General features: G+C 44.8%; 1 protein-coding gene across 9 annotated transcripts in view; it reads right to left on the bottom strand.

Annotated features, from left to right (window-relative positions):
- The window catches only part of mical2a (microtubule associated monooxygenase, calponin and LIM domain containing 2a), a 253,781-nt gene extending 248,800 nt beyond the window's left edge, over positions 1-4,981 (bottom strand). For all 9 annotated transcript variants that reach the window (XR_005944170.1, XM_041196942.1, XM_041196944.1 and 6 more), the window contains exon 1: positions 4,739-4,981. The gene's annotated coding sequence lies outside the window, so the exon portion shown is untranslated. The remainder of the gene's footprint in view (positions 1-4,738) is intronic.
- Between the last annotated feature and the right edge of the window lie 18,466 nt (positions 4,982-23,447).

The raw sequence follows: 23,447 nt of genomic DNA on the forward strand, positions 1-23,447 counted from the left end.
AATGGTGCTTTGGAGGGGAATGTTAGGGTTTCCCTTTGATCATCAGCTTTCTATGTCTGCTGCCATTGTCTTTACATTTGTCCCTGGAGAACAGAGTGCAGTAGTGGAAGGATTCATAGGCTGATTAATAGTCTGACAGGCCACAACATGAGCATTCCTTCAATGGAGGTAACCATCCAAATCTCAGTCAATAGGGATGGGGTTGGGGCGGGGGGGTAGGTGGGATGCTTAGATCTATCCAATGAGAGGAGTTTTATGGGCTCTCACAATCCGTACACTGGGAGGAGGCTGTCTGCACTCACTGGACCCTGCTGGATTCAGAATTCCATTTGCTGGAACTGCCCGGAGTGGGGTTAGAACTCAGGACCTTATGACTCAGAGGCGGGAATAGCTACCACTGAGCTAAACACTCCATCAAGGACCTCTGCCCATGCTTTTTCCAACAAAGCGCAGGCTGGCCTGAAGAGAGTCCAGGACCCAGCAAATGGTTTTGGTAGCCCAGCTGTCTTGTCAGTGGGATGCACACTAACATTGGTCTTGCTTGGAATCATGTTAACGATTGTAAGAAATTAAGCATAAATAGTTCAGGTGGTGCATTAGGTGGCAGTGACATTAATTATAAAGTTTATCCCATACTTATGGAGAATCCGACCAGCTCACACTGTCTCAGGGTTGTGGAAAGTTATTTGACTTCCTTCCTGGCATATGTTCCATATTTTGAAAACAAGTACCAGAGAATTCCCCCTCACCCTCAGGTCCACTTTAATCTGACCAAGGATTCCAGTGATACTGCAAAATGATGACAGTGCAATCTGAAATGTCTGCTCATTTTCACTCAGGCTCACACAAATTGCAATATTCAAATCCATCCACGGCCAGGTTCCTCCCTATTTCTGTAACTTCCTCTAGCCCCAGTACCCCCCGAGCTTTTTAGCACTCCTCTACTTCGGGCCTCTTGCACCCCCCGCCCCGATTTCCATCGCTCCCCATTGGTGGCCATGCCTTCAACTGCTTGGGTCCTAAGCTCTGGAATTCTCTTACTAAACTCCTCCGTCCTCCTTTAAGGTGCTCCTTAAAACCTACCTCTTTGACCAAGCTCTTTGTCACCTGCCCACCATCTTCCTATGTGGCCGGATGTTAGATGTTGTTTGTTAATTGCTTTTGCGAGGAGCCTTGGGATGTTTCATTGCATTAAGGATGCTATATAAACATAAGTTGTTATTGATTTTCTTCTCCCAGGTAATGGTGTCCAATTGAGTGCTCCTGACATGGAGCGTTGAACTGCAGCTCCTCTCGGGAATGATCAGAATTTGCAGCTTCCCAACCAGCGGATCCTATGAAGTGCCAGTCTGTGCCAGGGTTATCCTTCTAACACATGAAAACCTACATCTCAGCAACACCATTATAAATCATAACATGTCTTTTGGATGAGGCATTAAACTGTAGCCTCAACCGCTCTCTCAAGCGGGCATAAAAGATCCCTTGGCACTATTTTGAAGAAGGGAAAGAGAGTTCTCCCCAGTATCCTGGTCAGTATTTGTTCCGCAATAAGCATCACTAAAAACAGATTAGCTGTTTGTTATCACAGCTGCTGTTTGTGGGATCTTGCAGTGGACAAACTGGCTATCACATCTCCGCTATTACTTGTCAAGTCCATAGAAATTATACAGCACAGTAACAGGCCATTCGGCCCAACAATTCCATACAAGCCTATATGCTCTACTTGAGCCTCCTCCCACCCATCTTCATCTCAATCCTCTTAGTATATCCTTCCATTTCTTTCTCTCTTATGTACTTATCTAACTTCCCTTTAAATGTATCTATGTCTCACTCAAACTACTCCCTGTGGTAGCCATTATCACTATTATCTAGGTAAAGAACTTTCTCCTGAATTCCTTACTGGAATTACACTGTCATAATGTGGTCCATGGGCTCCATATCTCAAGCCCGCAATATAGGTGAGACTGCGGTATTTCATAGCTTGGCCTAATGCTCAGGTGTGACCCTGTCAGTGCCAGGGCCAATATTGCATGTTTATCCCTCCAGTTTCCACTCCGAGTACGCCAAAATAAATGAAAAAGCAGGTGCTTTTAGTTTTCTTTTTTAAAGTGGATGTCTGTCTTTGCAGGGGGAGGAGGCTTGTAGCCATTTATCAAATGAACATTTGTGCGTCCAAGACAGGAGCGCATCATACCAAGTTCCGCGTTACAGTGGGCCGCATTATACGGGGTTCCGCACTACAGTGGGCCGCGTTATACTGAGTTCCCTGCTACAGTGGACCACATTATACCGAATTCTGTGCTATACAAGGCCGCATTACACCGAGTTCTGCGCTATATGAGACCGCATTATACCGAGTTCCGCACTAAAGTGAATTGCGTTATACTGACTTTCGGGCTACCCCTGACCGCATTATACCAAGTTCCGCACTATATCAGACTGCGTTATTCTGAGTTCCATGCTATAGCGTTATACCAAGTTCTGGGCTTTTTCGGACCACGTTATACTGAGTTCTGCACTATAGCGGACCGTATATACCAAGTTCTGTGCAATACTGACCTACGTGCAATAGTGGACTGTGTTATACCAGGTTCAAGGCTATCCTGGACTGTGTTATACCGAGTTATGTGCTATAGTGGATTGTGTTATAGCGGGAAAACAGCGTACTAGCAACTATCTTATATTTTAGTCCCTAACATTACTAAATCTTAAAAGTACTTGATTGGCAGTGAAAAGGTTTGGAACATCCTGAGGCCGCTCAAGGCACTATATTATGACAAGGTCATCCTTTCTTTCTGTCATCATATTCCTGTAGAAATATCTAATCAGCAAAGTCAGCGGGTGCGCCTAGGAGGCATTTGTGTGATAACCCTCAGCCCCATCTCTCCACTGCTTTGAGGCAGGTGTTACACAAAGACAACCCATCTGAAATATATTTGTTTGCTGTGTGTCCATCTGTGTTTGTAGGTGGAAGGATGCTGGCCATAACCTGTTTATATAAAGTGGGCTAATTCCTCTGCTAAAATACTGGGTAGAGAATCCTAACCCTGTAACCCAGCTAAACATCCCACAACAGTAATAGCTACATGTGCTCTCTCCTCCAACACTAACTGGCCCCATGAATGAACAAAGATACTGAGACCAAGGCAGAAGCAACATCTAGCCTGAACTGTAATCTGACTAACTTAAATTTCTCCTTTAATACGTTGTGCTTGTAGCTATTTTACCATCACAGTAAACATAGGGCACGTAAACTCTAAAAAGAGTTGCGAAAGGAAAACTACTGGTGGTGCTCTGACCTCTGAGTCAGAAGGTTGTGGGTTCAAGTCTTTTCCAGAGACTTGAGCACTTGACACTCCCACTGCAGTACTGAGGGAATGCTGCAGTGTCAGAGGATCAGTGCCCAGGACGTACTGAACCGTCGGAGCGTCAGTGCCCGGGACGTACTGAACCGCCGGAGGGTCAGTGCCCGGGACGTACTGAACCGCCGGAGGGTCAGTGCCCGGGACGTACTGAACCGCCGGAGGGTCAGTGCCCGGGACGTACTGAACCGCCGGAGGGTCAGTGCCCGGGACGTACTGAACCGCCGGAGGGTCAGTGCCCGGGACGTACTGAACCGCCGGAGGGTCAGTGCCCGGGACGTACTGAACCGCCGGAGGGTCAGTGCCCGGGACGTACTGAACCGCCGGAGGGTCAGTGCCCGGGACGTACTGAACCGTCGGAGGGTCAGTGCCCGGGACGTACTGAACCGTCGGAGGGTCAGTGCCCGGGACGTACTGAACCGTCGGAGGGTCAGTGCCCGGGACGTACTGAACCGTCGGAGGGTCAGTGCCCGGGACGTACTGAACCGTCGGAGGGTCAGTGCCGGGGACGTACTGAACCGTCGGAGGGTCAGTGCCCGGGACGTACTGAACCGTCGGAGGGTCAGTGCCCGGGACGTACTGAACCGTCGGAGGTTCAGTGCCCGGGACGTAGTGAACCGTCGGAGGGTCAGTGCCCAGGACGTACTGAACTTTGGAGGGACAATACTGAGGCCATATCGAACTGTCAAATTGGTGAAGGTATAAAAGCCATGCCACTATTTTGAGTAAGAACAGGGGAGTTCCTCCATGCGTTCTGAGAAATATTTACCTTCAACAACATCAATTAGAACAGATTATCTAGTTAGCATCACATAGCTTCCACAAACAGCAAATTTGCTGATGCATTTCTTACATTACAACAGCGACTACACTCCAAAAGTACTTCTTTGGCTGTGAAGTGCTGTTAGGCATCTGGAGATTGGGAAAGGTGCTACAGAAATGCAAATTCTTTCTTCAAAAGTTTTAGATGATTCCCAATGACAGTTACAGTATCGGAGTCGATTTATTTGGCATATCTCACCCCTCCCCCTTCCCAGTATTTATAGCTGGCAACATAAATAGCCATGCTGAGCTGTTCATTTCTGGTGTAAAAAGAAGCAAGGTAAGGTAGCTCGGAGGGTTAATTATTAAACAGCAGCTGCACTTTACATGGTATTAAGTCTGGCTCTGAGTAACTCCATACAATACATCGGAAACCTGACACAGCCTGGAAACTCAACGCTCCTTGTAAACTTAGCTGCTCCCTAGTTTAAAGAATAAAATTGCTTTGCTAATGAATAGAGGTGGAACTGTGTGAGTTTAATTAGCCGGACTTGACTGAGTGACACTTGTTTGAACTGAATTTTAAAAGAAAAGTAGCTTGTTTTTGTACTTACATCAGCAGAGCCCCGGGGAGGGGGTTTGCTTCTTGCTATTTGCTGATCCTTTGAAGAACAGATGTTTTTTAGCAGGTTTTTTTTGTTAAGGCGAAGTATGTTTTAGCGCATTTCCCCCACGTTGCTGCTATCCATCTGAAGCCCTGTGGAGGAACCACAGTTCAGTCCTAATAATCACCGGTTCTGTGTGCTTCTCTCACACACAAGCAAGTTTGAAAGGCTGATCTCTCAGTGTGTGTGTGTGTATGTGTGTGTGTGGCTCTGGGCTGGGTTAATTGCAGAAACAGTGCCCAATCAGAAGCTAGGGAGTGTTATAACTGACATTTTCCCAGCCTCTGTCAGCAAGTTGAAAGTTATCATGAGCAGGGTGGGAGTTACATATATTTATTTAAAAAAAAAATCTTTCTATCCTGGCCACTTGACAGCCTTTGTCCGTGTACTTCTTAAGTGGAAGTTTCCAGAACCTGTCCAAGGAATTTGATTCATGAGCTTTCAATGATGTCACCACTTGTACAAATTAAACTGCCACAAGTGTTCCCTCGTCACTGCTCTACTTATCCACAACAAACGGCTTCACGCTGCACCAGAACTCCAATGTCCAGGGGAAAAATAGAAAGGTCTCCGATAATTATTCTGTTAACTGCAGTGTGGATAATGCTGGTACTGTTTATTTTTAAAATTTCTGCTGTTACTTTCAAACGGTCATTCAAAGCAGATAGCCTCCAGTCAGAATGAATGGCTTCACCTCTGATTGTACCAAGAAAAGATGAGATACCTTGTCATTTGTTCCACATCCCCTGCCAAACTTCAGCTGAAAATAAAACTCAAAACATCTGCTGATGCACAAAACAGAAAGTTGTGTTTGTGTGTCCGCAATGCACGGAATTCTTTCCAAGTCCGTCCACGTCATCCTCTCTGCTGGGTGATGTGACTGGCTTTTCAAGCTGCTGTCGAGGAAGTCCCATCACATCACTGGCATAAAGAGAGAGAAAAAAATGACTTGCGTTTACATAGCCCCTTTCACAAACATGGGATGTCCTAAAGTGCTTTACAGTCAACGAAGTACTTTTGAAGTGTAGTCATTGTTATAATGTAGGAGGCACGGCAGTCAATTTGTACACAGCCAGATCTCACAATCAATGAGGTGATAATGACCAGATAATTTGTTTTAGTGGTATTGGTTGAGGGATAACTATTGGCCCAAAACACCAGGCCTTGCCTGTCTCTGAAATAGAACCAGGGGATCTGCCTGAGAGGGCAGACAGGGCACCTCGCATTTGACAATGCAGCACTCTCTCAGTACTGTGCTGGGAGTGTCAACCTAGATTCTATGGAGTGGGACTTGAACCCACAGCCTTCTGACTCAGAGATGAGAGTGTTGCCCACTGAGTCACACCACCACTCTGCACCCTGAAGGTTAATAGAAAGATTACCAATCATGGGTTCCTGCTCCCGTTCATTATTCAATGACATCTGCTGGAATTGGACATGAGCCAATGTAGGTCGATGAGTGTAGGGGCTGATGGATGAATGGGATAACACAGAAAAAGGCCATTCATCCCATTCAGTCTATGTCAGTCTTTACTCTGCACCTGAGCAAACAGTTCTAATCATATTTACCTGCCCTGTTCCCTTATTCCTTCAAGAACTTTCCTTCATCCATCTATCCAAACTAGATTTTTTTTTCAATATTTGGGATGTGAGCATTGCTGGCAATGTCCTAATTGCCTTTGAGAAGGTGGTGTTGAGCTGCCCTCTTGAACTGCTGCAGTCCATGTGGAGTAGGTACACACACAGTGCTGTTAGGAAGGGTGTTCCAGGATATTGACCCAACAACAGTGAAGAGATGAGTATTGACAGTTTCTGTCTCAACCACTAACCCTAAAAGTGAATCCCACATCCTCACAATTCTCTGTGTGAAGAAGCTTCTCCTGCCCTCTGTTTCTCGATCTCTAAACATTTAATTTTGTATTCATGGCCGCTCATTCTTGACCCTCTCAAGCACAGATTAATGTGGAGAGGGGAAAGTGATTTCATTCCATTCCTGTGTGAATGATGCTGTAAATGCTGTAAGAATATTTACCAAAACCCTATTTGCAACAGAATGATAAACCTGTTATATTTCAATGCCATTGTGTGAAACATCAAAACAAGAACAAATTACACCCTGTTCTACTTCAGAAATACTGCCATGGAATCCACCTGAGGGAGGGTAGACAGGGCACCAGTTTAATGTCTCAACTGGAAGAAGGCCGTTTGGCCCATCCCAGTTCAGTTCTCCCTCAGTACTGCACTGGGATTGTCAGTCTAGATTTTGAACCCAAGTCTCTGGAATGGAGCCTCTAACTGCTGAAATGAGCTTGTTACCCACTGAGTCATTTGTCAGATCATTGACATTAAGGTTATAAAGTGGGAAATAATAATGTTTGATGGAATACTCTCCACTTAACTATGTGAGTGCTGCTCCAACTCAAGCTCGACACCATCCAGGATACAGAAGCCCACTATACTGGCACACCATCTACCATCTTGAACATTCACCCCCTCCAACACTGATGCACAGTAGCTGCAGTGTGTACCATCTACAAGATGCACTGCAGGGCTCCTTCGACAGTACCTTCCAAACCCGCAACCCCTACTGCCTAGAAGGACAAGGGCAATAGACACACAAGTAAGTTCCCCTTCAAGTCACACATCTTCTTGACATAGAGCTATATCGCTGTTCTTTCACTGTTACTGGGTCAGAATCCCAATAGCACTGGGTGTACCTAAAGCACATGGAATTCAGCAGTTCAAGGAGGGTGGCTCTCCACCACCTTCTCAAAGGCAATTAGGGATGGGCAATAAATATTGGTCTTGCCAGCGGTGCTCATATGCCAAGGCTAATCTTTTCTTAAACCGTCAGATTTCAGTTGCATACAAAAAAGTGGAATTAAATCAGTCATTCCTTTTCTACATTGCAGCTTTCTTAAGTGTTCACAGGGCATAAAGTCAGGAGTGAACGATTTAGTATGGCTGGTGTTTCACATGCAGTGCCACAGGCAAAACAAATGCATTTATTCAGCAGTGTGTAAATCACTTTGAAAGAAATGTGTATTTTTTTTAAATCATAATGCAACAACACAAACACGAATAAGTATTAGAATCTGCTTTTGGTGGGAAAATAATCAGATTAAGAGGGCAAACCGAGGAGAAGCTAAGGCTTTAACTATGATTAGGTGGCAGAGATTTCCACCTTCATCACAACAAATCTCACAGGAGAAACTAAAATGGGTACTGGATTGACGTAATACACTGAGGGATTCTTAGTCAATAAACTGTAACAGTCTTAAAAACAAAAATAATAACTCCAGGACAAATATGGTTGAAGGAAAACATCTGGTGGCATCTGGGCATGAACAGTTTGTTCTAGGAATGATAGAAAGATGCAGCAGCGAAGGAGGCCATTCAGCCCATTGTGCCTGTGCCAGCTCTTTGAAAGAAGTATCAAATTATAGTCCCACTCCTCCTGCTCTGTCCACCATAGCCTTTTCATTTTTTTCATTTTCAACTAGTTATCTGATTCCCTTTCTGAAGAATACTATTAAATCTGCTTCCAGCAACTTTAAGGCAGCACATTCCAGACCACAACTCACTGGCTATCTGTTACATCGGAACAGGGAAAGGCCATTCAGCCCCACAAGTCTGTTCCAGCATTCAATTAGAAAAGGGCTGATCTGTATCCATTTTCAGGCAAAAATTGGGGCCAATAGCTCGATGAAAGCTCAGCCTTTGTTTCCCGTTCAGGTGCTGATGTTCAGCTGGACATTTCCAACATTTTCGGCTTTTATTCCAGACATTGTGATTTTTAAAATTTATTTATGGTTTTGAGAATCACTGGCTAGGCCAGCATTTGTTGCCCATCCCTTGAGAAGACAGTGGTGAGCTGCCTTCTTGAACCACTGCAGTCCATGTGGTGTAGGCACACACACACTGCAGTTAGGGAGGAAGTTCCAGGATATTGACCCAGCAACAGTGAAGGAACGGCGATATGTTTCCAAGTCAGGATGGTAGGTGGTGGTGTTCCCATGCATCTGCTGCCTTTGTCCTTCTAGGTGGTAAAGGTTGTGGGTTTGGAAGTTGCTGTCAAAGGAGCTTTGGTGGGTTACTGCAGTACATCATGTACACACTTCTGCCACTGTGCACCAGTGGTGAAGGGAGTGAATGTTTAAAATTGTGGATAGGATGCCAATCAAGCAGGTAGTTTTTACCTGGATAGTGTTGAGATTCTTGAGTATTGTTGAAGTTGCACTCATTCAGGCAAGTGCAGAATATTCAATCACACTCCTAACTTGTGCCTTGTAGATGAGGAACAGCCTTTGGAGACTCAGGAGGTGAGTTACTCACCTCAGAATTCGCAGCCTTTGACTTGCTCATGTAGCCACAGTATTTATGGGCTGGTCCGGTTATGTTTCTGATCAATGGGAACCCCCAGAATGTTGATAGTGGGTGATTCAGCAGTAATGCTATTGAATGTTAAGGGGAGATGGTTAGATTCTCTCCTGCCAGAGATGGTCATTGCCTATCACTAGTGTGGTGCCATGAATGTTATTTGCCCAAGTCTGATTTTTCTTCCCTTTCGTCTGCGCCTGTCAGTTGGTAAAACACAAATATCCACAGCGGGTGGAGAAAAACCACTGCACCCAACACAGCTGCACTCCTCACTAAACAGGAAACTCCCGCAGACATTTTACCTCCTTGTTGTCACAACAGGAGGGGATGGTGCATGCTACTCATCTCTCGTCCCTCATTCCAGTCCTTCTACATTGTGCCATCCCACAAACGTCATGGAAATGTTATTGGGGGAAGATTGTGTGTCAGCTTCCAGAACACATGATGAATTTTCTGGCTCTTCCAGGCACCTGTGAGAAGCTCTAATCACAAACTAAAGACCTTTTTCTTTAATCCCCAGAAGTACAGCTCGTATCTTTTCTTTTCAGAACTGTCTGATGTCAGATTGACTTCACAAAGCCTGACAGAAGGTCAAAGCACCATCCCCAGTGGCAACGGTTCTGGCCTGAGTGTTATGTTAATAGATGAAACCAAAAATAGAGACAAGCAGTTAAAGGGGCAATTTTGGATATGCAAGCCAGAAATTCTTGTTTTTTTTGACAGAGCCAGTTCTAGGTGACGAAAATATCAAAGAGCGATTTACAGGAACATCCAGCCTTAATGTGGTGCTTTTAGCTGTATACTCACCCCCATTCTCAGTATTCAACCATTGAAAACCTGCCAAATAAAAATGTCATTTAAAGGACAAGTAGCAGATAGGTTTAAGAAGAGATTTGAAAGCTGTGTTCAAAACCGTGAAGGGTTTTAGGGTCTTGGTGGAGTAAATCAGGAGAAACTGCCTCCAGTGGCAGGAGAGTCAGCAAACAGAGGACATAGGTTTAAGGTGATTGACAGAAGAATCACTGGCAACATGAGCAACCATTTTTTTGCACAGTGAGTTGTAATGGTCTGGAATGTACTTCCTGAAAGCAGATTCAATAGCAACATTCATAGGGAACTGGGTAAATGCTTGAAGGGCCAAAAATTTACAGGATGCGGGTTAAGAGCAGGGGAGTGGGACTAACTAGACAGCTCTTTCAAAGAGCCGACTCAGGCAAGAAGGGCCGAATGGCCACCTCCAGTGCTGTACAATTCTATGATTCTAATGAAGTAGCTCTCCTGACATTATGCCAGGAATATGATCAGCACTGGGACACCACAGCTCATTAAACCCCTCAGAAGCCTGGCAAAGCCCAGTGTTAATGATAACTTGCATTTAAAAAACGCCTCTAATGTAGCAAAATCCTGAGGCACTTCACAGAAATGATTATAAAATAAAATTTGACACCGAGCAATATAAGAAGATATTAGGACCAGTGACCAAAAAAATCTATCTCTCTGACCAAATTTAAGGAGAAAAGAGGCCAAGAGGCTTTGTGAGGAGAATTCCAAAGCTTAGAGGTTAGGCAGATGAAGACATGGGCACCAATTGTGGAACGATTACCTAGCAACTTTCATGATATCAGGATGTCCCAACATGCTTCACAACCACTCTTTGTCTAGTAGTGGCTGTGAGATCTTTTGTACCCATATGAGGGAGGAGATGGGCCCTCGGTCTAATATCTCATCCAGACAACAGCACATCTGACAGTGCAGCACTCCCTCAATGCTGCATTGCGAGAGTTATCTTTGATTATGCTCTCAAGTCTCTGAAGGAAGACTTGAACCCAGGGGCCAGTGGAAAAAGCACTAAAACAAAGAAGAGCAGGAGAGTTCTCCCTTGGTCCTGGGCCAATTGATCCATCAATCAACATTCCATAACATACAATCTCAATGCTGTTTGTGGGAGTTTGCTGTGTACAAATTAGCTCCTGGATTTCCTACATTACAACAGTGACTGCTACTTCAAAAATATTTTATTGGCTGTAAAGCACTTTGGGATGTCCTGAGGTTGTGAAAGACATTACAGAACGCAACTGTCTCTCTTTCCCTACAATTCAGTTAAAACTTGACAAAACACTGAAAAGGGTTAATGAAAATAAGCTGCTGCTGTCATTTTATACCCACAGCTGTAAATACCCTGCTTTGAGAAAATTTAAGGATGAAGAGAAATTAAATCTGTTCATCCACCAACTAGATTGCCAAGAAATGCTGAACTTGTACGAGGATTCTACTTGATCCTGATATATCATCTACAAATAAAAACATGCCTGTAAGATTACCCTTTCAAATGTCCTGCCTTAATTAAAGGGCAGGGTTAACACCACCCAGTTTGCTGTACACGTTTTCTACCTGACGTGACGCATCTGAGACATATTCTTGGATTAAGCATTCTGCAGGAGTGAGTGCAGTGTTATCTAATAAACTGATATTGACGTACATGCTTGGTCTCCGTGAAGTCAACAGGCAGTTTTGGAAAGATCAGACACAGCAATGAGTCTCCAACTCCCTCTACTGACTGTCCATACTCACCATTCATAACATAAAACCAGACTCCCTTAAAAACAGGAGCTGAGATCTTGTTAGTGATTTGATTATCAAGTCAATGATAAACAAATCCATTTCACATTTCTGTTTCTCTGACTTTAACAGAAATATTAATTTAGAAAATCTGTGTCAGAATTGTGGACAAAGGAATATTCTACAAAACTGTTCATCTGCTCAAAAACCCATAGCTGTTCACAGCATTTGGCCTATTGTGTCTATGTTGGCTCTTTGCTAAAGCAATCCCGAACTGATCCCACTGATCCACTTTCTCGCTTAACCCTATATCAAACCTAAACTAATCCCACTGCCCACTCTCTCTCTATGGCCCTATATCAATCCCAAACTAATCCCACTGCCCATTCTCTCCCCATAGCCCTATATCAATCCCAAACTAATCCCACTGCCCACTCTCTCACCAAAGCCCTGTATCAATCCCAAACTAATCATACTGTTCCACTCTCTCACCGTAGCCCTGTATCAATTCCAAACTAATCCTACTGCACATTCTCTCCCTATAGCCCTGTATCAATCCCAAATTAACCCACTGCCTACTCTCTCTATATGGCCCTGTATCAATCCCAATCTAATCCCACTGCCCACTCTCTCTCCATAGCCCTGTATCAATTTCAAACTAATCCCACTGCCCACTCTCTCCCCATAGCCCTATATCAAACCCAAATTAATCCCACTGCTCACTCTCTCTCCGTAGCCCTGTATCAGTCCCAAACTAATCCCATTGCCCTGCTCTCTACCCATAGCCCTGTATCAATCCCAAACTAATCCCACTGCCCACACACTTTCTCTCCATAGCCCTGTATCAACCCCAAACTAATCCCATTTCCCTGCTCTTTCCCCAGAGCCCTGCATCATTCCCAAACTAATCCCACTGTCCAGATCTCTCTTTTTAGTCCTGTATCAATCCCAAAATAATCCCACTGCCCTGCTCTCTCCCCATAGCATTGTACCAATTCCAAACTATTCCTACTGTCCCGTGCTCTCCCCACACCCTTTAAAAATACAATGGCCTCTGCCTCAGCTGCTCACTGTGGTAAAGCATTGTGCTCCAACAAGCTCTGTGGAAAGACATTTCTTTCTCACCTCTCTCTTTCTCTCTGCAATTTTATGACAGTTTGCAAATGGATAATCTCTCATCAGTTGTGGAGTTTAAACCCATAATACTGAATAAGGAGTGCTGCTGCTGAGTGATGGTTTAACCTGAGGAAAAGGTCAAGTGGAACTGGGCAATGTTTCAGAGGTGGAAGACAGCAGCCCTGGCAATGAAATATGTAATATAAGGGCATTCGGCATAGCAAGGGTTAATGTGGGACTGGAGAACATACCCCCCACAGTATGATGTAGAGAGTCACAAGATAAATGGACTGAGTACTGTAAAGTCTAGCAGAAGCCAGCATGGAGATGGTATCCAGTTAGGACTATAGCCTGGAGGTGTATATAGTTATGTTCTACCAATGAACATTTAATGTCCAATCATATAAATCTCAAAACCTCTTTGTGAGACACAGAACAAACCCTCACAACAAGATCGGGCAGGTGAGGAGCTGAGCTCAGGGTCAAACAGGACAAAAACTTCTGAACGTACCTGAGGTAAGAGGTCAACAGGGACAGAGTTGGAGGCAAGCAGGTGTTTTCTGGAGCTGAAGAGGTTGCCGCACATTAAACTGGAGGACATTCTGTCCCAACCAGGAAGAGTGCAGTCTTCAGGCTGAGAAGAAAGATGGAGAGGGTTACAGTGCCCTCAGCCTGCCAGCCCTGGAGAAGGAACTAAGCATTTGTAAATTGTACTGAAGAAACAGCTGGTGCCTGCCTCCTAACAGCCATTTACAACTCATCATCAGCAGCAGCATCGTCATCATCATCATCAGCAGCATCATCAGCAGCAGCAGGGTTCCTTTAAATTTTTGTCCTTGGTTTTCAGCTGACCTGAATTAGGGGCTGTGCCTGATTTATCCCAATTTTGTTGATTTGATTTTCATTTAAAAGATTATCATCGTCATCATCAGCAGCATCATCATCATCAGCAGCATCATCAGCAGCAGCAGCATCATCATCAGCAGCAACAACATCCCCTCAAATTATCAAATCTCTTTGAGCAAAAAATAGCATTGTTAAAGTGATACTGCTCTTAACACATAGCAGCCAGGATTTTTAACAGCATCTAAAGACTATCCGCAGAAAATAAGAAAGAAAAGATTTATCGAGTGAAAGGAGACAGAGGGAAGTATTCCTCCTCTTATATCAAACATTGTTCCTCCCCTTCAAGAGTTGCTGTCCTGTTTAAGGAATCTGTTGTCACTCAAAATGTAACTGGTTTCACCATGTGACTGAGATTGTGTTTCCTAGACTGTGGTCAGTTTTGTCTTTGTTGAGGTTGGACTGTAATTTTAAAGACAGTTGAGTGTGAAGAGTAAACTCCAAGCCGCTAGCTGTGTGCTTTTGCCCAACTTGACACCTCGTCTGTTGAAAACAGGCAGTTTAAACAGTTCCTCAGGCAGGAACAGGTATACCAATTGTTCAGTACAACAGCTGCACCTGCACTTCACCAGTGAGAAAATTCCCCAAATGTATGTACTCATTATGCCTCGTTAACCTAGAAACAATTCTGGCAGGACAACAGACAGTCGCAAACTCTATCTAATGGAGGAACTGAAAGCCAGAAATGAGGTCAGCTGTGTCTCCATGGGCTGCATCTTCCAGTCGGTGAGTGGGGGGGAGGGGGCCTACTCGCCGACACGTAAAATGACACAGGGCGACGTCAGGCAGGCATCCCGATGTCACCCCACGTCATTTACATTTTCAGGTTGCTGCGTGCGGAGCCGAGTTGGCTGCGTGCCCGTTGACCTATCAACGGCCACTTAAGGCCATTAATAAAGTAAGTGAGGTAATCAATGGACCTGCCTGTCAAACCTTAAAGTTGGTGGGCAGGCCGAGAGCCCTGGCGGGCTTCTGAAAAAACATGAAACTTCATCCACAGGCAGGAAGAGGTTTCATGAGGGTATTAAATTTTTTCTGAAATACCTAAGTAAAAGAAATTGACATCTCCCAGCTCATGTGACAGTGGCACATGAGTGGATATGTCAGTATTTTTTTTCTCATCTTGAATCAAACTTTCAAACCTGAGCCGATCTCCCTGAGGTGGCACTTTGCTGGAGGGAGATCTGTGTGCACTTTTGCGCACATGCACGAAATTGCGCACTCCAGGCTCAGGGAATCCCCGCCCGCACAGGGAGCGCATAGGGCTCCCTGGTGGACATCACGCTGGGTGGGCCTTAATTGACCTGCCCACGTAAAATGGCAGCGCCCCCCGACTGGGGGCGCCAATCGGGAGCCCATCTACTCTCGCCCACTCCAGCACAACCCAACCGATGGGGGAATGATCCTGCCCCATGGGTAGTACTCTTGTCTCTGAGTCAGAAAGTTGTGGGTTCAAAAATCTAGACTGACACTCGCAGTACTGAGGGAGCGTCACACTGTTGGAGAGTCAAGCACTCCTGACAGTGCAGCACTGTCGGAAGATCAGTGCTGAGGGAGCGCTGCACTGTCAGAAGGTCAGTACTGAAGGAATGCTGCACGGTTGGAGGGTCAGTACTGAGGGAGTGCTGCACTGTTGGAGGGTCAGTACTGAGGGAGTGCTGCACTATTGGAGGTGTCCTTCAGATAAGATGATAAACTAATGCCCCAATTGTCCTTTCAGGTGAGTGGCCACTCTCTGAAGAAGAACAGGGGAACTCTCACCATTGCCCAGGCCAATATTTATATGTTGGACATGATCACTAAAGATCGGATACCCTAGTCATTATCACACTCTTGTTTGTGGGAATTTGCTGTGCACAAATTGGCTCCTGCATTTCCTATATTACAACAGTGACTGTACTTCATTAGCTATAAAGAGCTATGGAACACCCTGAGCTTGTGAAAGACCTTTATTGACTTGAAGCTTGATTTACTTAAATACTCATAGTTGGATTTCAAAAATTATAACTTGTTCGACTGCACCCTCATGTTCAGCAAACTACACTGGCTTCCAACTCATGCTTCAATGACTTTCAGTATCTCATCCTCACTTTCAAATCACTCTATGGCCTCCTATCATCTTATCTCACTGATCTACCGTACCCATGCATCCTCATTCACCTTCCATTCCTCTCACATTTCACAACGGTACCAGGATGTAAAAGGATTAAATTATGAAGAGAGGTTGCTTTGACTAGGCTTGTGTTCCCTTAAGTACGGAAGATTTAAGGGGTGAACTAATCGAGGTGTTTACGATGGCTAAAGGATCTGATAGGATAGATAGGGAGAAACTCTTTTCTCTGTTGCAGGAGACCAGGACAAGGTGGCCCAACCTTATTAATTCATTACTGGTTAAATTAATTCTCGGCCATTCGGGGGTGATGTCAGGAAGCATTGGATCACACAAACAATAGTGGAAATCTGGAACTCTCTCCCCGAAAAGCTGTCGAGGTTGGGGGTTAGCTGAAAATTTCAAAACAAGATGCATAAATGTTTTTCTTGGGTAAGGGGATTAAGGGTTACAGAAGCAAGGTGGGTAGATGGAGTTGAGTTACAGATCAGACATAATCTAACTGAATGGTGCTCCCCTGCTCCTATGCTTCTATATTAGTTCTAAACCCCACTCTTTCCATCAGTGGACACACCTTGGGTTACTACTTGTCCACCCTTTGAAGCTTCCTCCCCAGTTCATCCCAATTCATCACCTCTCTCTCGGCCCCCTCCTTGACTGCCCCGCCCCCCAAATACTCGCCTTCTCTCTCCAAGTTTTTTTTATCCTGTAAGGCACTCTGACATATCTCTCTGTATATCAGGAAGTTGTTCTGGTGCATTTCACCCCTCAGCAAGAAACCTCTTGTTGATACTGGGATTCCGTGTTGTTAAACAGCTTGCAGGGTTTGTCACCTTTATCACCTCCACGTGGCAAGCAAAAGGCTGTTAAAAAAATCTCTCACTATCGTTCCCTCCGGGACACCCTGGTCCACTCCTCCGTCACCCTACACCTCAACCCCCTCCTACGGCACCTTCCCATGCAACTGCAGAAGGTGCTACACCTGCTCCTTTACTTCCCCCGCTCCTCACCATCCAAGGGCCCAAACGCTTCTTTCAAGTGAAGCCGCACTTCACTTGCACTTCCCTCAATTTAGTCTACTGCATTCGCTGTCCCAATGCGGTCTCTACATTGGACAGACCAAACGCAGACTGGGTGACCGCTTTGTGGAACACCTTCGGTTTGTCCGCAAGCATGACCCAGACCTCCCTGTCGCTTGTCATTTCAACACACCAACCTGCTCTCATGCCCACATGTCTGTCCTTGGCCTGCTGCAATGTCCCACTGAAGCTCAACGCAAACTGGAGGAACAGCACCTCATCTTCCGACTAGGCACTTTACAGCTTTCTGGACTTAACATTGAGTTCAAGAACTTCAGATCATGAACTCTCTTCTCCATCCCCACCCACTTTCTGATCTCCCTTTTCCCAATAATTTATAATTTTTAAAAAATATATTTTTCTTTTCCCACCTATTTTTAAATTTATTTCGATCTATTGTTTTATCTCCACCTTTTAGCCCATTTAGATCCCTTCCCCCACCCCACCCCCACTAGGGCCATCTGCCACTAGCTTGTCCTGCTTGCTACCCTTAATGTTCCCATTAGCGCATTCCTTAGCTAATATCACCACCATCAACATCCCTTTGTCCTTTTGTCTATGACATCTTTGACAATCTCTTCTTTGCCTTCATCTATCACTGGCCCTTTATCCAGCTCCACCTGTCCCATCCCCCCTCTACCAGCCTATATTTCACCTCATTTCTCTATTTCCTTAGTTCTGATGAAGAGTCATACAGACTTGAAACATCAACTGTATTCCTCTCCGCAGATGCTGTCAGACCTGCTGAATTTTTCCAGCTATTTTTGTTTTTGTTTCAGATTTCCAGCATCTGTAGTATTTTGCTTTTATCTCACTAACTTGAAAAGACTTTGGTTTGAAAGATTGCTTGATTTCTGGTGCATAATTAGAGTTGAGATAAGCACTATAGGATTGTGATAAATGCCCAGGTTTTTGCCAAGTCATTTAAACAACCTTGGCACTTGGCAGCCCCGCTGGCTGCCTCCGATCTATGTCCATGGGGTGAAGAGCCCAACTTCATCCCTCACCTGTCCCTCCAGAGCAAGGATCCTGCCATTTGGGTGAGTTTCTCAGAAGAGGGGCACGGCGAGCTGGGAGACTTCCCACTTCCCGCTCCCTAACCCAGGAGCAAAGCTCTGGGCCAAAGTGTCTGAACTAGAGAGGCATCAATAAGAAGGTGAATTAAATAGTGCCTTAAGTGTAGAAAAACATCCTGAGGTGCTTCACAGGAGTGTAATAAAACAAAATTTGACATCAAGTCAATTAAGGAGATATGAGGACAGGTGATCAAAAGCTTGGTCAAAGAGGTATGTGTCAGTTTTTAGAAGTGCCTTAAAGTTGGGGGTGGTGGGGTGGTGGTGGAGAGAGAGAGAGTGGGAGAGGTAGAAATATTTAGGGAGGAGTTTCAGACCTTAGGGCCAGGCTGTTGTACGATGCTGATAACACTGATATCCCACCGCCGCCAGCCATGTTGTAATATGGGTTCTTTAGGTGTCTCAATGATGAGATCTTGAGATTTGTAGATTTAAACATGAGCCATTTATTTTTCATCTTTAACTATTTACAGATCCCAGGTCACTGTCATGCATGGTGCTATTAACTCCATGCAGGCTGGTTGCAGAATGTTCTCTCTAGACTGTTCTCTCAGTCTATTACCATGTGACTCTATGTATCATACGATGGACGATGCTATTCTCCAGTCCCACATTAACCCTTGCCCTGCCAAGCACCTTTACATTACAATGGCATGCAAGCATATCATACAACATCCTCCTTTCTTTGCCGAAGGAAACTTTCCTCCTTTCCAATGGAGTATAACTATTTGTAATACAATCTTTACTTGCTATCTCTGCTCCCCCATCTCAAGTCCTGACTTTATAAATTCACACCGTCTTGAAGCTTGGCAGTTCTTCCACATCTCAGTCTATCATGTTTGAGGTATGGTGATAGTATGCTGTATTTCTAGTACTTGGTTATCTCCTTTTGAGTCACTTTTTGTGCTCCTTCGAGTTGTGTTTCTCTTTATTAACAATTCGTCTGCTTTTTTTCGGGTGCTGTGGGTTTGGCCCGTTCCTTTTGTGGAGAATGTGCACTCTGTTCGTTCCTGCAGTGGACTTGAAACTGCTGTTTCTGTGGTGTCCGCCATGTTCTTGCTGGACGAATATGCTTTGCAAATGGAACCTTTGTTTCCACTTGTTTCACAATCTCAGCCAAACATTTGTTTGCTGTTATATTTTCAGATTGTTTTGCAAGCTTATGAATTGTTTCTTTCAGCGCAGCTTTTTCTCCTTCTAGTGCATTGTGCTTCAGTGTTGGATTTACATTTTCCGATCTCATTTCTGTCTTTTCTTTCTCTGTCTGCAACAGAACTTTGTCCTTGTCCTTCATTTTGGATTCACTGTTGGCCAGGTCTGTCTCTGGCAAAATCTTAACTTGTTTCAGTTCTGTAATTGTGACACTCGTGGCTTCATTATCCACTCGTAGTTTGGAAAGTTGTATGGCTTTTCCTTTCAATGTCTCCTCTTTTCCATTCAACTGCTTCTTCAGCTCTTCAGTCTGTTTCTTGTAGCTTTTGCCTTCCTCCCAGAATATTGAACATTGCTGAGCCTGCTCTGCCAACTGGTTCTTCAGTTTGCTCAGAGTGACATTAAATTCATTTTCCTTCTCTTTGCAATTTTCCAGAGGAATAAATGTCTTGATAATTTGTCCTGAAGGATTCTTGTAGCGTGTGAAGGTTCTTCAACAGGTTTTCCTTTTCTTTGTGAAGCTTGCTTGCATTGTCTTGTGTTTTCCTGTAATTCAGCAAAGTCTCCTTGAGTTTCTTCTGCCGTGCTTCCATTCTACTGTTTAAGACGGTCTTCATTTCTTCATGTTGCTGAATCGTTACACATTCCTTTAGCATTTAACCTTGAAGGACAATCAGTTGTTCTTTCAGCAGATTATTTTCTTGCTGATCACACCACAGGACCACACCAGTCAGTTACTGCAGTAAGGAGAGATGATATCTTGGAGGGGGCATTGACTGAAGCTTTGTGGGTAGAGCTTAGGAATAAAAAAGAGGCAGCCATATTGTTAGGTGTTTATTATAGACCCCCAGATAGTCAGTGGGAAATTGAGGAGCAAATATGTGCACAATTCGCGGAGGTGTGTAAAAACAATAATAGGGTAATTATATTAGGTGATTTCAACTTTCCCAACATTAATTGGGGTAGACATAGTGTTAAGGGCTTGGATGGAATGGATTTCTTGAAATGTGTACAGGAGAACCTTTTAGGTTAATATGTAGAGGGTCCAACAAGGGATGGTGCAGTGCTGGACCTAATTCTGTGGAATGAAGCCGTCAGGTGGCTGAGATGGCGGTGGGGGAGCATTTTAGTGATAGCGACGATAACATGGTACAATTTAAGCTTGTTATGGACAAAGAAATAGACAAGTTGCAAAAAAATGTTTTGGATTGGGGAGAGCGGATTTTAGTAAAATAAGGCAGGATCTGGCCAAGGTAGACTGGGAACAACTACTTGTGGGGAAATCTACAGAAGAGCAGTGGGGGGCGTTCAAAAAGGAAATGGGGTGGGTACAGGCTCAACATGTTCCCTCTAGGACGAAAGGAAGGAGCAACAAGCCCAGAAAACCATGGATGACCAGAGATATTCAGGATAGAATGAGAAGGAAAAGAGAGGCTTTTAGCAGGTACAAGGGGAGCAAATAAGCAGAGGCATTAATGGAGTACAGAAAGTGCAGGGTGGAGCTTAAGAAAGCAATTTGGAGAGCAAATAGGGGATAAGAGAAAGCTCTGGCTGGTAAAAGTAGGGAAAATCCCAAGGTATTCTGTAAGTATATCAATGGGAAGAGGATAACCATGGAAAGAGTAGGGACCATTAGGGACCAAGGAGGCAATCTATGGGTGGAGCCAGAGGACGTCGATAGAGTGTTGAACGAATACTTCACATCCGTCTTCACCCAAGAGAATGAGGATGAAGGTATGGAACTCGGGGAGAGAGACTGTGAGGTTCTTGAGCAAATTGATATAGAAAGTGACAAGGTATTGGAGGCGTTCGCAGGCTTAAAATTGGACAAATCTCCAGGTCTGGATGATTTGTGTCCCAGACTGCTCAGGGAGGCAAGGGAGGAGATCATAGGGGCTCTGACCCAAATGTTTAATTCCTCTCTGGCCACGGGGGAGGTGCCAGAGGACTGGAGAACAACTAATGTGGTTCAACTATTTATGAAGGGTTGTAGAGATAAGTCAGGGAACTACAGACCTGTGAGTCTCACATCAGTGGTAGGAAAACTATTGGAGAAAATTCTGAAGGAGAGAATCTATCTCCACTTGGAGAGGCAAGATTTGATCAGGGGTAGTCAGCATGGCTTTGTCAGAGGGAGGTCCTTCCTAACAAATTTCATTAAATTTTTTGAGGAGGTGACCAGGTGTGTAGATGAGGGTAATGCAGTTGATGTAGTTTATATGGATTTCAGCAAAGCCTTTGACAAGGTCTCACATGGGAGGCTTATAAAGAAGGCAAATGCACATGGAATACAGGGTAATTTGATAAGGTGGATTCAAAATTGGCTTAGTTGTAGGAGACAGAGGGTGATGACAGAAGGATGCTTTAATGACTGGAAGACGGTGTCCAGTGGCGTACCACAGGGATCTGTGCTCGGTCCCTTATTATTTGTCATTTATATAAACGACACAGATGACTATGTTGGGGGGTAGGATTAGTAAGTTTGCGGATGACACAAAGGTTGGCCGGGTGGTTAACAGTGAGGTTGAGTGTCTTGGGCTACAGAAGATATAGATGGGATGGTCAAATGGGCAGATAAGTGGCAGATGGAATTTAACCCTGAAAAGTGTAAGGTGTTACACTTTGGAAGGTGTAATTTGACAAGGAAGTATTCAATGAATGACATGACACTAGAAAGTTCTGAGGAACAAAGGGACCTTGGCGTGTGAGTCCATAGATCTCTGAAGGCGGAGGGGCATGATAGTGGGGTGGTGAAAAAGGCATATGGGACACTTGCCTTTATCAATCGAGGCATAGATTACAAAAGTAGGGAGGTCAAGTTGGAGTTGTATAGAACCTTGGTGAGGCCACAGCTGGAGTTCTGTGTACAGTTCTGGTCGCCACATTATAGGAAGGATGTGGTTGCACTGGAGGGAGTGTAGAGGAGATTCACCAGGATGTTGCCTGGGATGAAACATTTAAGTTATGAAGAGAAGTTGAGTAGACTTGGGTTGTTTTCGTTGGAGCAGAGAAGACTGAGGGGCGATCTGATCGAGGTGTACAAGATTATGAGGGGCATGGACAGGGTGGATAGGGAGCAGCTCTTCCCCTTAGTTGAAGGGTCAGTCACGAGGGGACACAAGTTCAAGGTGAGGGGCAGGAGGTTTGGGGGGGGTGTGAGGAAAAACTGTTTTACCCAGAGGATGGTGATGGTTTGGAATGCCCTGCCTGGGAGGATGGTGGAGGCGGGTTGCCTCACATCCTTTAAAAAGTACCTGGATGAGCACTTGGCACGTTATAACATTCAAGGCTATGGGCCAAGTGCTGGTGAATGGGATTAGGTAGGTAGGTCAGGTGTTTCTCACGTGTCGGTGCAGACTCAATGGGCTGAAGGGCCTCTTCTGCACTGTGTGATTCTGTGATTCTTACCAGCTCAGTCTGAGCTTCAGTGCATTGTTTTATTGCTACTGATAGTCCCAGCTTTTACTGAAATAATATTCAACATCCTCTGTAGCTCCTCACATCTTTCCATGACTACATATTGATTCAGCAAGGAGTCTTTCAGGGTCTCAACTTCTTTGCATGCCTCGTCTGCTTGCTGTTTTCCCTGGCTGTACATCTGGTTGAGATTTCCCAACTCCTGCTTTGATTTGCCAACTGTGGAACTGAGGGTCATTATTTCCTCCTGATACCTTTATGTCATCTCTGAAATTTGTCTGTTCAGATCTCAAATAGCTTCATTCATTAAAGACTTTAGCATGCATTTTCAAACGTATATACTCAGCTTGAAACTTGCACTTCAAATCTTCCAGCTCAGCTCTGATTTGAACATTTTTTCTGTAGAATAGCTTCATTTACTTTTTGCACACCTTGCTTCTTTTGAGTTGTCTCAGATAGCTTTCCTTCATTCACAGCCATCTGTTCACTCTGCACTGACATCAGCCTCCCTCGTTCCAGGGTCTTTTGGCTCCCTCTCTCTGGGGTTTTTTGTTGCCCTTGGTCTGGGGTCTTTTATTGTCTTCTCTCTGAAGTCTTTTGTTGGCCTCACTCTGGGATCTTTTGTTGCCCTTGGCATTTTATTTGGGAGTTGCCCTCTATCTGAGGACTCTTGTTGCCCTCGGCAGAGTTGCCCTCTCTCTGGGGTTTCTTGTCGCTCCTGGTGGAGTCGCCATCTCTATGGGGTCTCTTCCAACCTTCTGTCTATGGCTGTTTTCTTTTCTTGTAGTTGCAGCTTTAAATTGCATTACCCCTTTAAGACTATCTGTGCAATAACCATTGTTTCACTCAGGCTGTCTCTGCAGCTGCTG

Source organism: Carcharodon carcharias, chromosome 10 (assembly GCF_017639515.1).
Source record: "Carcharodon carcharias isolate sCarCar2 chromosome 10, sCarCar2.pri, whole genome shotgun sequence".
Lineage (NCBI taxonomy): Eukaryota > Metazoa > Chordata > Chondrichthyes > Lamniformes > Lamnidae > Carcharodon > Carcharodon carcharias.